Raw genomic sequence first — 18524 nt, 5'->3', positions numbered from 1 at the left:
ACCTCGTTAGAGAAGAGAAACAGGGTGTAGTCAGCATCTTCTTAGTCCCTTCTCCCTGATAACAGCTACCATGACAACCCTGTGGTTTCCAAGGAGCTGAGGATAGAGAGAAACTAGTTCATATGAAAAATAGACTGGCCTAACGAGCAGCAGTTGCTAGTGGCTAACGGTGTAAACCGGGCCAGCCCTCTGGTAGACACAGGATAGATAACTTTTTGGATAGCATGTCTTTTTTCTGTTAATTAGTTGTGTACTTTGGCCTCTGTCATATCTTCACAATGGTGCTCTTTTCATGGGGTATTAGCCATTCAGTCATAGCAGGTGATTTGAAGATCTTGATTTGTTTCAGAATGATGCACATTTCATATTTTCCAGCTTGTATATCACTTGTTTGGGGTTGTACCAGAAAGGTCTGGAGAATGATTCTTTGATTATGATTCTCTAACAAATGAAAATTGGACATTAAACAACACAAATGATATGTAAAATTGGCTAGTTCTTTCATCTGTTGGGATTTTTGACCAATGACTCCGTTCTTTGCAGAAACAGATCTGGTGAATTCGAATCTCAGTTTGAGTAACCTATCTGATTGTCCTTTCTAGGTGGTGGGAGATAATTTGATTTAGTAATGTTACCTTGGTGTGTTAAAGAGTTAGTTTTGACATACAAGTTATTCTCTCCTGGTGCAGATCATGTAACTAAACGCACCAGCCATTAGCTATTCTGTTGGTAAGGTTCCATGGAAAAGGAAAGGGGGAAAGAGTTTGAAACCCAAATAGCTCCCAGTTTCAGTCTTCCCTCTCTGTGCTTGGGTTTTAATGTTGGGTTAAAAAAACAAAAAGCTGATTGGTCTTTATTAAGGGAAAGATTTTACGGGTCTGACTGTAGGCGGCTCTTTTGATGTAGAGTGGTTTTGTTTTGTCCCCCAAAGTGGTTTCAGCACATTTAAGGAGATGTAAAATCGTTACCAAAAAAAACACTTGATATTTGTTTTCAGCAAAGCATACAATATAAGCTTCCAGGCTGCATATAGGGAGGAGATGGAAAAGGTTCTGTAAGAAACCAATCAAGATCAAGGAAAGTGAAGTAATCCATACCTTGTGTTTTGTTTTGATTTAATAATATAACAAATAACCAACCCTTCCCCGAAAACTTTCTATGTATACATACACACATATACACATACAAACAGAGTTAATCAACTGAAAGTGTTTCCTTCATTTCTGATATAGAATTTCAATTTTAACATGCATAAAGGATAAACTTTTAGAAACTTATCTTACAAAATGTATTTTATAAAATTAAAGAAAATAAAATTAAGAATGTTCTCAATCAAACAACTGTGTCTTTTAATTGAATTGTTCTGTTTGACCCCACAATAGCAGTTCAACTAATTGTACCTTGAGTGTGCTTTGTTCAAGGACCTCATTTATTTTTGAGGTCATCCCAAGTCATTCTGACAACAATTTTCTGAAATAAAGAGTAAATAAATCACTTCTGTTTTTATAGTTGGAGACACTAAGAAATAGAGGCAAGGTAAATTACCACAAATAACCAGTATATATCTGGGCTTGGACTAGCACTCACTCAGATCTTGATACTAATTCATTGCATTTTAGGGTTTCTTTTCTCTTAGAAATTGGGTTTCAGAGTGTTCTACAAATTCAGAGTCAAATATGGTTACTTCTTTTCTATGACAATGGGCTTCCCTTGTGGCTCAGCTGGTAAAGAATCCACCTGCAATGTGCGAGACCTGGGTTCAATCCATGGGCTGGGAAGATCCCCTGGAGAAGGGAAAGGCTACCCACTCCAGTATTCTGGCCTGGAGAATTCCATGGAACTGTACAGTCCATGGGGTCGCAAAGAGTCGGACATGACTGAGTGACTTTCACTGTTATGTAGCAATAGTGCCCCAGCCCTGGTGTGTATAGGATTCAGTTATTGTTAACTTTTCTTTGAATTGTTTGTATATTCCAATAATGAACACTTAGTGCTTCATGCATGAATAATGCTTAGTTTTATATGAGAAGTACTGGGTGAAAGGTTTAATGTATGGGCAGAACAGATAAAGTAAAGGCAATGTAAATTTAAACAATCTGTGGCAGGGCAGTATTAAGTTAATAAGTAGCACATGCTATCCCAATGGTCCACTCACTAGCCCACTTAGGACACAGCATTCAATCCCTGTCACAACCCTAGGCTAGAATTTGGCACTCTAACAACCAGCCTAAAGAGCCGGCAAGGAGCATCATCAGAGAGAAAAGAGAGTCTAGCTTGGGGGCAACAAGATATTCATCAGTTAAGGAGCTCTGTACAAAAGTAGTTTCAATGTAATCTCCTGGTTTCTGCTTCACTGCAATTAATATTCTGCAAGCAAGGCTGGTTGGATGACTTTAAGACAAAAAGAATAAAAATATGAAAAGGACTTATTTTTAGACACTGGCAAACAAGGACAGAGCACCATATTTTGGAAAACTGATTCAGGGTGCTATAGAGTGAATGTATTTTTGCCTCAGAACAGTGGAAAGCCAGTTCCCAAGAAAGCTGTGTTCTCCATCTGCCCTTATTTGGCTCTGCCCTCTGGGACCCATCTATAGATCGAGTTTTCATGCTCTCAGAAGCTGAGAGCACATCCAGTCTATCAATTGAGTGCATTGTTCTTAGCTCTCCCACACACCATAAACCTCCTTTCTCTGAACTGAAAGAGTTCTCTTTGTGCTTAAATCAGCCAAAGATCAAGCTGCAGCAGTATAAACAAGAAACATTTTCTTACAGCGTCAATGGTATTGCTTTTCGCATCTCCAGGGTCAGTACTGAGTGCAGTTATGCAGGGTGTGGAAGCTGTGGGTTTGGCCCAGAGCAACATTCCTTCATTCACTAATTCAGTCTACAAATATTAATTAGGCCCTTATAAGCTTCGTGCTAAATCCTAGGAATTTCAGGTTTGGGGGTGATGTGAGTAGAAAGGGGATAAAGATATGATCTCAAAGATCTCAGTCAGCCTCAACCATAGTGGAGAAATCTCCCAGGGTGGAGCATGGGAGCAGTGGAGGCAGGGAGCATGCAAGAAGCAGTCCGACTGGCTGACTGCAGTGGGCATCTGAATTCTCCCTCCAGTATGTGGGAGAGGTCGTGGTTAAGGGCCAGGACTTCACGTGGCTCTGGTTTTCTAGGGCTCTGATAAAAACAAAACTTCAATTTAGAGTTCTGACAACTTGTGACTTGCTCTCTATGTCCCCCTGCTCCTGGCCTTACATGTGACAGTATTTATGCACACACTGTCACAATGAGTGTGCGTGCTTCCACCCACTCAGTCATCTGGGGAGTCAGAGGGCACACAGATCAGAATTTACGTAAACACAGGCTATTCTGCCTGACTTTTTTCCTTCCAGGCTAAATCTGAGAAGCCATGTATGGGTAATATGAGACACATGATACTTTTCTCTTTGATTTTTCATATTGACAGCACAGACAGCGTGTCTATTTTGACATTCATGTCTAGCTTGATGAATACTAAGTAACAGAATAAATAGCCATTCTTACATTAAAAAATCAATACTTGGCCTTTTCCTACATAAATAAACAGGTAAGGAATTCAAGTCAATATCTATAAACTGGGAAGATTTTCCTTGTCTAATTTGAAACAAGCAATCGTACTTTTCCCAATTTTTATTGTCCTAGAAAGTTTGGTGTCTATGTGTTCCAGCTCTGGAACTCCTTGAATTGATGATCAACTTTATTCCAAAGGAAAGAAAATTAAGATAGAGTTATGAGCATTCCCCACATAACGAAATAATCAAAGGAAATCCAGCCTTAACATGGTTTAAACCTTTGAAAATACTTGTTCAACAAATTCTCTGTGCCAAGTGTCGTGCCAGTTGCTGGTAATATAGCTGTGACTAAAACAGACACAGTCTCTGCCCTCAGAGAACTCAACTAAAGGAAAAAAAGTTAAGGAGGGAGGCAAGAAATGTGGTAAAGATTGAGAGTAACATCCTGAGACGGAAAAGGTGGGGAAAAAGAGAAACCTGTACAGTCCCTTGAGAAACGGAGTCAAGTAAATGAAGATGGAGGCATACGAGTCTGTGCCTAGAGAAAGAGCCTTGACATACTATGGTATTAAGGTCAAAAAATGTTAATGCATTTCTAATGTATTGTCCATCAACATAAACAGTAAGCCTCCAGCTGTAGGCTCTGAAGGAACTATATTAATTGATACTCCAATCTATTATGTGAAGGTCTAACTTTCAAACTTGAAAAGGGGAAAACAGCAAAGCTGGGTTCTGGCAGTTATAAGAGAGTTGATACTTGAAAATTTATAGGTGGCTCAAATTAAAAAAAAATTTTTTTTTTCTGATTAAGTTCTTAAAAAAAATTTTAAAAGTATAGTTGAAGTACAGCAATATTTTATATAAGTTGTTGTTCAGTTGCTAAGTCGTGTCTCACTCTCCCCATGGACTGCAGCACACCAGGCTTCCTCGTCCTTCACTATCACCAGGAGTTTGCTCAAACTCATGTCCGTTGAGTCAATGATGCCATCCAACCATCTCATTCTCTGTCATTCCCTTCTCCTCCTGCCCTCAATTTTTCCCAGTATCAGGGTCTTTTCCAATTAGTTGGCTCTTTGCATTGGGTGGCCAAAGTACTGGAGTTTCAGCGTCAGCAAGAGTCCTTCCAATAAATATTCCTTTAGGATTAACTGGTTTCATCTCCTTGCAGCCGAAAGGACTCTCAAGAGTCTTCTCCAGCACCACAATTTGAAAGCATTAATTCTTCAGCACTCAGCTTTCTTTATGGTCCAACTCATATCCATACATGACTACTGGAAAAACCATAGCTTTGACTATACAGACCTTTGTTCTCAAGGTGATGTCTCTGCATTTTAATACACTGCCTAGGTTTGTCATAGCTTTTTTTCCAAGAAGCAAGCATCTCTTAATTTCATGGCTGTATGTACTGTCCACAGTGATTTTGGGGCCCAGGAAAATAAAATCTGTCTCTGCTTTCACTTTTCCCCCTTCTATTTGCCATGAAATGATGGGACCAGATGCCATGATCTTAGTTTTTTCTGATGTTGAGCTTCAAGCCAGCTTTTTCACTTTCCTCTTTCACCCTCATCAAGAGACACTTTAGTTCTTCTTCACTTTCTGCCATTAGAGTGGTATCATCTGCATATCTGAGGTTGTTGATATTTCTCCTGGCAATCCTGATTCCAGCTTTTGATTCACCCAGCCCATCCTTTCACATGATGTACTCTGCATGTAAGTTAAATAGGCAGGGTGACAATATACAGCCTTGTCATACTCCTTTCCCAACTTTGAACTAGTCAGTTGTTCCATATCTGGTTCTACCTATTGCTTCTTGACCCATATACAGGTTTGTCCAGAGACAGGTAAGGTGGTTTGGTACTCCCATCTCTTTAAGAATCTTCCACAGTTTGTTGTGATCCACACAGTCAAATTCTTTAGCATAGTCAATGAAGCAGAAGTAGATGTTTTTCTGGAACTCTTTTCCTTTCTGCATGATCCAGTGAATGTTATCCGTTTGATCTCTGGTTGTTCTGCCTGTTTGAAACTCAGGTGACTCAGTGGTAAAGAATCAGCCTGTCAAGCTGAGGATGCAAGTTCAATCTCTAGGTCAGGATGATACCCTGGAGCAGGAAATGGTAACCCGCCCCAGTATTCTTGCCTGGGAAATCCCATGGACAGAGGAACCTGGCAGGCTACAGTCCTTGGGGTCACAAAGAGTCGGACACCACTTAGTGACTAAAACAACAATTGTGAAAGTTACAGGTGTGCAATATAGTTATTCACAATTTTTAAAGGTAATAGTCCATTTATAGTTATTACAAAGTATTGGCTATATTCCTTGTGGTGTACAATATATTCTTGTAGCTTATTTTGTACAGAATAATTTGTACCACTTAATTCCCTACCCCTATATTGCCCCTTCCCTTTCTCTCTCCCACTTGAAACCACTTGTTTGTTCCCTGTATCTGTGAGTCTACTTCTTTTTTGTTATAGTCACTAGTTTGTTGTGTTTTTAGATCCCACATATCAGTGATATCATACAGTATTTGTCTTTCTGACTCATTTCACTTATCATAATGCCTTCAAAGTCCATCCATGTTGCTGCAAATGACAAACTTTTGTTTTTATGACTGAGTAGTATTCCACTCCACATCTTCTTTAGCCATTTATCTGTTGATGGATGCTCAGGTTATTTCTATATCTTGTTAATTGTAAACAATTAACTATGTTTACATGAAAATTTTAGTACATGTGTCTTTTCAAGTTAGTGTTTTTTTTTTTTTTCAGGTATTCTGTGGAATTTCTGGGTCATAAGGCAGCTCTATTTTTAGGTTTTTGACAAACCTCCATACTGTTTTCCTCCATGGCTGCACCAATTTACTTTCCCACCAACAGTGTAAGAAGGTTCTCTTTGTTCCACATCCTTGCTAGGTAGCTCTCATTTTATTTGGTGATTTGAGCTTACATCTAGAGCAACTGAGAAGAAAAATGGGGCTCTGGCAGTCAAAACTCTCTTTCATGCCTTCAGATGTGCTAGTTATGAATTTGTTGAAATCTTATTTGATTTAAAATGCGAAATCAGCTCACAGTAACAAAAAAATGCTAACAGAAACATAAGCATTCCCCTATGTGTGTGCTCATTCACTCAGTAGTATCAGACTCTTTGCTACACCATGGGCTGTAGCCCATCAGACTCCTCTGTCCATGGGATTTCCCAGGCAAGAATACTGGAGTGGGTTGCTATTTCCTCCTCCAGCGGATTTTCCTGACTCAGGAATCGAACTTAAGTCTCCTGCATTGCAGGCAGATCCTGCGAGCTAGTTAGAAATGCAGACTCTCAGGCCCTGCCATAGAATTACTGAATCAGATGCCACAATTTAACAAGATCTTAGAGAACATTTTTTCTGTATGTAATTATGTAAAAATGCATTAAAATGTACAATACACTCATCTTAAAAAATTAATGTGATATTTGTGAACTGCCTTACTAATGTATGCATTATAAAGCATGCAAAACAGAACATTTAAAATGTGAATATGAAATATTTTGAAATGAAATTTCTTTCATTTGATCACATATGTAAATTTGTCTCTTATTTGAAACATTCCTATAAATATTTTAGTGCGAACAATGTGATTGAATATGTCTCATTAATTTTGTAATGATGGTTGAACATTTTGGAATATAGCAGTTTAGGGCTTGGCTCCAATGAATGTCATAGATGGAAACAATGTCTAACTAAGATTCATAGATCTAAATGGCTGTGGTATGACATTACCTGTGCTCAGTAAATCATGTTACTAACTTTTCATTTATGCAAAGGTTTTTATTAAAATTTGGGTATTAAATTTCCATTCTCCCTAGCATCAATCAGTGGCTTTTGCAGAGTAAAAATATTTTTACAAATCAGTTCAAGCTATTGCAGGCTGTTTTAAGCAAGTTTATAACATCTTGTTATGTTTTTTTCACACAATTCTCAGCAACAAAATTACAAAAGGATAACAAAAAACACTCTCTGTGACCTATGCCTTTGAAAGACATTTCCTTTCTCACTTACTGTTAAAAAGGCATCTTTCCTTGACAGACAGACAAAGTGACGACATCAGTCAATCTTTATATTAGATATTAATGAGATGGTTTCTTTCTTTTTTAAGATTAAAAATTAATATAAATACTAGTTCTGATGAATCATATTTCAGTCTCATAGAGTACACACATCCCACATTAGAGACCATACTGTGTAGCAGTTTTTCCAAACTATTTTGAGTATGAAAATCTCTTGCTTTAAGGTGAAAACTTTTCTCAGGTACCACCATGATAGTGGTCATATTTTACCATTAATTGGTTGAAAAAATATTTAAAATTTACTGTTAATTTGATAATACTCTTTTCTTTAATGTAAAGAGTTTCTCTTTTTTTCTTCTTAAAATTTAAGTGTAGTTGATTAAGAATATTGTGTTAGTTTCAGGGATAGAGCAAAGTGATTCAGTTACACATATGCACATATATCTACATTTTTTTCAGATTTCTTTCTATTATGGGTTATTAAAAGATATTGAATATAGCTATACTGTAGACCCTTGTTATTGACCTACTTTATATATAGTCATGTGTACTTGTTAATCCCAGTTCCTGATTTCTCTCTCCCTCCCCTTTTTCCCCTTTGGTAACCATAAGTTTGTTTTCTATGTTTGTGAGTCTGTTTCTGTTTTATAAGTTCACTTGTATCATTTCTTTTTAGATTTCACTTATAAGCTATATAATTTGATGTTTCTCTTTCTCTGTCTGACTTATTTCACTCAGTCTGACAATCTCTAGGTCCATCCATATTGCTGCAAATGTCTATTTCATCCTTTTTCCTGGTTGAGTAATATTCCTCTGTGTGTGTGTGTGTGTGTGTGTGTGTGTGTGTGTGTGTGTGTGTGTGTGTGTACACACCACATCTTCTTTATCCAGTCACCCACTGATGGATATTTAACATTTGGATTGCTTCCATGTCTTGGCTATCGTAAATAGTGCTGCTACAAACGTTGGAGTGCATATATCTTTTTGAATTACAGTTTTTGTCTTTTCTGGATATATGCTCAGAGTGGGATTGCTGGATCATATGGTAACTCTAGTTTTTTAAGGAAACTCCATATTGAATAACACTCTTTTAAAACATTTTCTTATAGGACATTGCCAATATACACAAAAGTAGAGAATCAGTTTCATGCATTGTTTACTCAACTTCAACAATCAACATTCAATAGCACTTTAAAGGGAGTTTCTATATTATTGCTGTCCACATACATGAAGATATTCATTGATTTATTACAGTGGCAATCCTTGGTGTTCAGCTGGGTGTGGTGACTCCTTGCAGAAGTACTGTCATTTTCTACCCTACATGCATGTAGACAGACAAACAAAGCTTTGAGAACTGTGTCACTCTAGAGTCTAAAGTCTTTCTGAGTTAAACTAGGCCAGGAGGTGACAATATACTTGAATCATTTCATATTGGCCCCCACAGAATCACTTTTATTAAACTGTGCTGCTTTGTGATATTAGGGACATATACTAAGCACTGTTTCTAAAAAGCAGTCCTATGCAACAGTGACTATGTTTACTATGGGTATGTTTTTGTGGGTGTTATTCACCATACTATACTATATTTATGTAGAAAGCGACAGTGGAGACATTTTGCAATCTCTGAATCAAAAATAGCTGTGCCTTATTTGAATGGTGGGGTAATGCAAATTCATTATGATTACTGATGTTGTTGTGTTTTGGATGCTTTTTTTCTGGAGTACATTCAAGCACTTTAGTAATTTAATCAATTTTTGAGTTGTTGAAACCATTCCAGAACAACCTCTTGCTTTGTTGGGTTCTCTTTCTTTCTCTTTCCCCTCTGGAGCTGCACAGGGTGGTTGAGATTGAAAGACAAAGAAAAAAACAGTTCTGTTTTTTCTTAAATTTTTTCCTCCAGCTTCAATTTCAAATTGCAGAATACAGAAATAAAAGACTGGGTTCAGATGTGGTTTTGGAGTGAGTTAATACATGGATTCAAGTATGGTGAATTAACATCTCTCAATCAGACCTTGGCAGATTTGATATTCCAACCCTGGGATGAACTCCAGGTGTTTTTTTTTTTTTTTTTTTGCCATTTTTAATATATCATCCTTGAAGGTACTCTATCTGGAAAACACTTCAAGAAATAGATACAAATTTGAATTAAAATGGCTTCATGCCCAGAGTTTTTATTTTCACAGTTTGGGAAGGCTTTTACATTGTTCATTACTCTCTTTCCCATAATAAGAGTCGAGGGGAGCTAATTCCCAGGGCTGTTCTCCACATTCTGGGGTTCTGCAATTGTTTCAAGGAGTATAAAAAATATTAAAAAGATTTTAATGCAGTTAAACTTTTAAAGGCATATGCCATACATTTTAAGGAAAAGATGAGATAAATAAAAGAAGCAATAATTTTCAGTTCTAAAATATCTGAAAATTACTGCTTTAAACAGTTACCAAAGGTGTGGATTCTGTCCTATTTCCTCCACTTCTGCCTTCCTGGGCTTATGGGTGGGTACACTGATGTTCCCAGGAATAGGTTTTGCTCTGACCCCTTATGTTGATAGTCATGGCCTCTCCTGCATAGTGTTTCTGCACCCCATTCTCACAGCCTGAGTATTCACCTTGTACCCCAGATATAATAAGACTGTCCCAATTTTGGATCACCACAACAGTAACTTACAAGTCTTGTTCCCTCCTAGGAGCGTGGCTCAGAATTGCTGTTACCAGTCGGTCCACCATTCCTGTTCAATGGTGACAGGCCTAGCAGCCACTGGCAAATCTGCCTGAACCTCTTTAGATTCTATTTCTGCACTCTGTTCACCCTACTGGCTTACAAAGAAATTCCCTGCCCCACCAGACAATCTGGTAACATGAATAACAACCTGGAAATATAATAACAGCAAGAACATAGAACTTCTGCTGTGGGTCAGCATTATTCTTAGTGCTCTGAAGATATGAACTCATGCAAGCTTCATAACAACCCAAAGGTCTGTACTATTAATATAAATGATAAAGATGAAGAAACTGAAGCATGGTACAGGTTAAGTACATTGCCCAAAGTTATAAGCTCATAACTGGTGGAACTAAAACTTATTGAGGCATGATTGACATAAAAAAGCAGTAGATATTTAATATATTACAACTTGATGTGTTTGGAAATAAGTATGCCTTGTGAAACCATCATCACTCTCAAAGCCATAAACTTAGCCATCACATCCAAAAGTTTCCTCTGCCCACTTTGTTTTGCTTTGTTTTTCCTTTTGCAGTCCATGGAATTCTCCAAGCCAGAACACTGGAGTAGGTAGCCATTCTCTTCTCCAGGGGATCTTCCCAACCCAGGGATCAAACCCAGGTATCCTGCACTGCAGGCAGATTCTCTACCAGCTGAGCCACCAGAGAAGCTTTGCCGTAAGAACACAGCCTAAGATAGAACTTAGGAAAATTTTAGCTACACAATCCAGTTAAAAGGGCCTGTTAATCACAGGCCCTGTGTTGAAAGTAGGTCTCCAGAACCTATTTATTTTGCATAACTGAAACAGTGACAGACTTTATTTTCTTGGGCTCCAAAATCACTGCAGATGGTGACTGCAACCATGAAATTAAAAGACATTTGCTCCTTGGAAGAAAAGCTACGACCAGTCTAGATAGCATATTTAAAAGCAGAGATATTACTTTGCTGACAGAGGTCTGTCTAGTCAAAGCTATGGTTTTTCTAGTAGTCATGTATGGATGTGAGAGTTGGACTATAAAGAAAGCCAAGAGCCAAAGAACTGCCACTTTTGAACTGTGGTGTTGGAGAAGATTTTGAGAATCCCTTGGACTGCAAGGAGATCAAACCAGTGAATCCTCAAGGAAATCAGTCCTGAATATTCATTGGAAGGACTGATGCTAAAGCAGAAGCTCCAATACTTTGGCCACCTGATGTAAAGAACTGACTTATTTGAAAAGACCCTGATGCTGGGAAAGATCGAAAGCAGGAGAAGGGGAAGACAGAGGATGAGATGATTGGATGGCATCACTGACTCAATGGACATGAGTTTGGGCAGGCTCTGGGAGTTGATGATGGACAGGGAAGCCTGGTGTGTTGCAGTCCATGGGGTCACAAAGAGCCAGACAAGACTGAGTGACTGAACTGAACTGAAACTCTGTAGCCTTGACCAATGCCTCCCCATTTCTCTTCCCCACCCCCAGCCCCTGGCAAAACTTAAACCTAGGCAGTCAGATTCCAGCCTCTTTGTACTTAACCACTGCTCTGTGGCTCTCCCAGCTCAAGGACATATCCTATCATGGGGGATCAGGGCTTTGAAATTAAGAAAAACATTATATATATATATATATATATATATATATATATATATATAAACATATATATGTGGAATCTAGAGAAGTGGCATGTGCATGAATGTGTGCTCAGTGACTTCACTCGTGTCTGACTCTTTGTCACCCTATGGACTGTAGCCATGGCTCCTCCCTCCATGGGATTCTCCAGGCAAGAATACTGGAGTGGGTTGCCATGCCCTTCTCCCGGGGATCTTCCTGACTCAGGGATCAAAACCAAGTCTCCTGTGTCTCCTGCATTGCAGGTGGATTCTTTACCCAGTGAGCCACCTGGGAAGAAAAATGTTATAGGTGACCTTATTTGCAAAGCAAACATAGAGACACAGACATAGAGAACAAATATAAGGATACCAAGGGAGGGGTGTGGGATGGATTTGGGGATTGATATATATATATATATATACACTATTGATACTATGTATAAAATAGATAACCAAGGACAACATACTATATACCACAGGGAACTCTCTCAGTGTTCTGTGGTGACCTAAAGGGGAAAGGAATCAAAAAAAGAGGGGATATGTGCATACATATAGCTGATACACTTTTCTGTACAGCAAGAAATACAAGGTTGTAAAGCAACTATACTCCAATAAAAATTAATTTAAAATAAATAAATGGATCAGTTCAGTTCAGTCGCTCAGTCGTGTCCGACTCTTTGCGACCCCATGAATCGCAGCACGCCAGGCCTCCCTGTCCATCACCATGTTTAAAGACTATTAAATACATTAGGGTGGATGCCTGGAGTGGGAGGGGGATCTGGGCGTAGAAATCATGGAAGAAGGAAAAAAGAAAAGAAAGACATGGAGAGAGAGAGAGGCCTTGTCTGGAATGATGACAAAAATTTACTAAGAACTGAGGACTATGATCAACTCAATTCTCAGCCACCTGAGGTCCAATTAAACAAATAAATAGTTGCCCTGCAATAGAATCCTTTACTTTTGAAGATGCTTATCATTCTTCTGGTTGTCTATATAGAGTGTCTGATACATGTCAAGGGTAAGTAAAATCTAGTAGGTGACTGTATAAGAATGAACCTTAGTGTAGCCTTTGCTTTACTGGGAAATTACTAGGCTATTCTTTGTTTCTTTTCTTTGCAGTTTGACTTGAAAATAAACTCATATCCCAGGCTGTCAGTGTATAAGACGTTACTCTTCAACAATTTATGGAGATGTAATTCACAAGCAACTGACCCATTTAAAGTGTACAATTCAATTAGTGATTAGTGTTTTGGCAGGGTTGTGCAATCATCACCATAATTTTAGAACATTTGCATCACTCCCAAAAGAAACCCAATATCCATTAGCAGTCACTTTCTATCCTTTCATCCTCACCCTTCCAGCCCGAGGCAACCACTAATCTACTTTCTGTCTCTAAGAATTTGTCTATTCTGGATAGTTCACATAAATAGTAACCTACAATATGTGATCTTTCATGATTGGTTTCTTTCCCTTGGCATAATATTTTTGAGGTTCATCTGTGTTATAGCATATATCAGTACTTTGTTCTTATTTGGCCAATAACATATCTTCCAATTGTTGAGTAATATATCCAATTACCAAATAATTTATATTTCATTGTATGGATATACCACATTTTATTTATTCTTCAGTTAATGGATATTTGGGTTTATTTCCACTTTTGGGTAAGTATGCTACAATAAGCATTACTGTACAAGTTTCTGTGAGAAAATATGTTTTTAATTCTTAGGAGTATATATCTGCCAGTAGACTTGCTGAATCATGTGCTAATTCTATGTTTAACTTTTTGAAAGACTGCCAGATTGTTTTCTGCAGTGGCTGGAATATTTTATATACCCAACAGCAAGGTATCAAAGTTCTAATTTCTCCACATCTTTGCCACGTGTTACCATTTGATCTGTTGATTATAGCTATCTTACTGGGTATGAAGTGGTATCTCATTTTGGTTTGATTTGCATTTCCCTGATGACTAATGATGAGCATTTTTAATATGCTTATTGTATATTTATCAGCCATTTTCACATCTTTGAAGAAATAGCTATTCAATCCTTTGCCCTTTTTAAAACTGGGGAGTTGTCTTTTTATTATGGAGTTTTAAGAGTATTATATAAAGTATAGGAGCTATAAATCCTTTATCACATACATGATTTTCAAATATTTTCTTCCATCCTGAGTTGTGTTTTCACTTTCTTGATGGTAGTTTTGAAGGAAAAATTCTTCGATTTTGAAGAGTCTAATTTATTTTTTCTTTGAGGCTCTTGATTTTGTTATTATTATCTGAGAAATCCTTGCATAAGCCAAGTTTCAGGTTTTCACCTATGCTTCCTCCTAAGAATTTTATCGCTTTTAAAATTAAATTTTGGGGGGAAATATTGGCTTCACAATGCTGTTAGTTTGTGTTGTAAAGCAAAATGAATCAGCTCTACATATCTATATATCTATATCTATATCTCTATGTATACGTCCCCTCGTTTTGGGATTTCCTTCCCATCTAGGTCATCACAGAGTATTGAGTAGAGTTCCCTGTACTATAAAGTAGGTTCTTATTAGTTATCTATTTTATAAATAGTAGTGGAGAAGGCGATGGCACCCTACTCCAGTACTCTTGCCTGGAAAATCCTATGGACAAAGGAGCCTGGTAGGCTGCAGTCCATGGGATTGCTAAGAGTCGGATACGACTGAGCGACTTCCCTTTCACTTTTCACTTTCCTGCATTGGAGAAGGAAGTGGCAACCCACTCCAGTGTTCTTGCCTGGAGAATCCCAGAGATGGGGGAGCCTGGTAGGCTGCCGTCTATGGGGTCACACAGAGTCAGACACGACTGAAGTGACTCAGCAGTAGCAGCAGTGTATATATGTCTGACTGAAGTGACTCAGCAGCAGCAGCAGTGTATATATGTCTATCCCAATCTACCAGTTCATCACCCCCCACCTTCAGTATCCATCCCATGCATTCTTTATGTCAGTGTTGTTTTAACTCTTATGTTTAGGTCTATGGACCATATTGAATTACATTAAGTCTCCTACATACGAACCTTCAAGTTGCAAACTTTCAAAGATGCAAACACGCATTCCATCACCATCAGGCATGTGGAATTGCAGCTGGCCCTGCGTCTCCTATTGATGATCCTCCACCTCTTCCACCTCCCACCCCCTTCTCCCTGCTCTAGTGAGTAACTTTTTCTTCCTGTTCACTTGATGCAAACTGGTCCCTGCATGTCAGCTGTTGTACTGTACCACTATACTTGCAAGGAACTGTATGTAAGATTAAAAGGTTTTCTTTATTTTGTGTGTGTGTTTGTTTGTTTATATGTATTATTTGTGTGAAAGTATTGCAAACTTTTCAAAATGTGGTACTGGAGGAGACTCTTGAGAGTCCCTTGGGCTACAAGGAGATCAAGCCAGTCAATCCTAAAGGAAATCAACCCTGAATATTCATTGGAAGGACTGATGCTGAAGCTGAAGCTCCAATACTTTGGCCACCTGATGTGAAGAGCTGACTCATTGGAAAAGACCCTGATGCTGGGAAATATTGAGGGCAAGAGAAGAAGTGGGTGACAGAGGATGAGATGGTTGGATGGCATCATCGACTCAATGAACATGAGTTTGAGCAAACTCCCAGGAGTAGTGAAGGACAGGGAAGCCTGGAGTGCTGGAGCCCATGGGCTCACAAAGAGTCGGACACAACTGAGCAACAGAACAACATGGTAAACCTATTACAGTACAGGACCATATACCCGATTATGTTAGTTGAGTACCCAGGCTAACACTGTTGGACTTAATGAACAAATTGGACTTTTGAATGTGCTCTCAGAATGGAACTCATTCATATGTACAGGACTTACTGTAATTTTTGCATATTGTGTGAGGTGCAACTCCATTCTTTTCTATGTGGTTATCCATTTGTCTTTTGTTGACTATGACGGCTACTCCATTTCTCCTAAGGGATTCCTGCCCACGGTAGTAGATATAATGGTCATCTAAGTTAAATTCACCCATTCCAGTCCATTTTAGTTCGCTGATTCCCGGAATGTAGATGTTCACTCTTGTCATCTCCTGTTTCGCCACTTCCAATGTGCCTTGATTCATGGACCTAACATTCCAGGTTCCTATGCAATATTGCTCTTTACAGCATCGAACCTTGCTTCCATCACCAGTCCCATCCACAACTGGGTGCTGTTTTTGCTTTGGCTCCATCCCTTCATTCTTTCTGGAGTTATTTCTCCACTGATCTCCAGTAGCATATTGGGCACCTACCGACCTGGGGAGTTCATCTTTCAGTGTCCTATCTTTTTGCCTTTTCATACTGTTCATGGGGGACAACATATTAAAAAGCAGAGACATTACTCTGTCAACAAAGGTCCGTCTAGTCAAGGCCATGGTTTTTCCAGTGGCCATGTATGGGTGTGAGAGTTGGACTAAAAAGAAAGCTGAGTGCTGAAGAATTGATGCTTTTGAACTGTGGTGTTGGAGAAGACTCTTGAGAGTCCTTCGGACTGCAAGGAGATTCAACCAGTCCATCCTAAAGGAGATCAGTCCTGAGTGTTCATTTGTAGGACTGATGTTGAGACTGAAGCTCCAGTACTTTGGCCACCTGATGTGAAGAGCTGACTCATTTGAAAAGACCCTGATGCTGGGAAAGATTAAGGGCAGGAGGAGAAGGGGATGACAGAGGATGAGATGGCATCACCAACTCAATGGACATGGGTTTGGGTGGACTCCAGGAGTTGGTGATGGACAAGGAGGCCTGGCGTGCAGCAGTTCATGGGGTTGCAAAGAGTCAGACACAACTGAGCGACTGAACTGAATTGATCCAGTTGTCACAGTACTATTTGTTGGAAAGACCCTTTTTCCCACCTTGAATTGTCCTGACACCTCCGCTGAAAGCCAACTGACTGAAAATGTAAGGATTTATTTCTGGGCTTTTAGTTCTATGCCATTCATCTATTTATCTATTGTTATGTCATTACCACAGTGTCCTGATTACTATAGCTTTGTAATAAATTTTGAATTTTGGAAGTGCGATTCATCAAAATTTGCTCTCCTTTTCCAAGACTGTTTTAGTTGTTCTGCATCCTGTGTGCTTCCATATCAACTGCAGCATCAACTTGACAATTTTTGCAAAGAAGCCAGCTGGCACTTTGCTAGGGATTGTGTTGATTCTGTAGATCACTTTGGGAGTATTGCTATCTTGGCAATATTAAGTCTTCCAATTCATAAATACAGGATGTCTTTAATTTCTTCCAATGATGTTATGTATTTTTCAGTGTACAAGTCTTGGACTTTTTAAAATCAAATTTGCTTCTGAGCATGTTATTTTTTTGATGCTATTATAAATAAAATTGTCTTAATTTCCATTTTTGATTGTTCACTGCTAGTATACAGAAATACAACTGATTTTTGTGTGTTGATATTGTAACTTGCGACTTTGTTGGACTTTATTAACTCATAATTTTGGGGGGTTTCTTTAAAATTTTAAATAGCAACAGTATGTCATCTGTGAATAGAGATAATATTAATTCTTCTTTTCCAATGTAGAAGACTTTTATTTCTTGTTCTTGCCTAACTACCTTGGTTAGAACTTTCATCACCATAAAATAAAAGTGGAGACTGGACATCTTGTCTTGTTTCTGATCATAGGGGCAAAGCATTCGGTCATTCCCCTACAGGCATGATATTAGGTGTAAATATTTCACAGATGCCTTTTATTAGGTTGAGGAAACTCCCTGATATTCTGAGTTTGCTAAGTGTTGTGTCTGCATGTATTTTATCACAAGAGAGTGCTCAATTTTGTCATCTATGAAAGTGATCATGTGTTTTTACTTTATTCTATTAACATATGACAGTGTTTTTTGTATGTTACCAGCCCAGTATTTCTGAGATAAATCCCAATTATATGTTATGGCATATAATCGTTATTACATGCTGCTTGATTCACTTTGCTGGTATTTGGTTGAAGTTGTTTGTTTCTATATTTATAAGGGTTAAATGGTCTGTATTTTCGTTTCTCATAATGTCTTTATGTGACTTTGGTAGCGAGGTAATAATACTGACTTCATAGAATGAGTTGGGAAGTGTCCATTCCTCCTCTATTTTGTGGATTGTTTGTGAATGATTGTGTTAATCTTTTTGTAAAGTTTAGTGGGATTCATTACTACAGCCATCTGGGCTTGGGCTTTTCTTTGTGGGAAGTGTCCTTTAAATTACTAATTCAATCTCTTTACCTGTTATAGGTTTATTCAGATTTGCTATTTCTTCTTGAGTCAGTTTTAGCACTGTGTGCCTTTCTAGAAATGTGTCCATCACATCTAAGTTATTCACCCAGAGTTGTTCATAATTTCCTCTATAATTTTTTAAAAATTTTCTATAAGATTATGTTTTGTTCTTGATTTTAATGAATTGAGCTTTTGCTCTTTTATTCTTGGTCAGTTCATCTAAAGTTTGGTCAGCTTTTTCGATCTTTTCAAAGAACCAGCTTTTTTGTTTCATTGATTTTGCTCTTTTTCTGTTCTGAATTTAACTTGTTTGCACCCTAGTCTGGGTTATTTCCTTCTTTCTCCTTGTTTTATTTTTTATTTACTCTTTCTTGTTTCTTAAGGTGAAAGCTAAGCTACTGATTTGAGACC

The sequence above is a fragment of the Capricornis sumatraensis genome, chromosome X (assembly GCF_032405125.1).
Source record: "Capricornis sumatraensis isolate serow.1 chromosome X, serow.2, whole genome shotgun sequence".
NCBI lineage: Eukaryota > Metazoa > Chordata > Mammalia > Artiodactyla > Bovidae > Capricornis > Capricornis sumatraensis.
Note: the sequence above shows the minus strand (reverse complement) of the source record.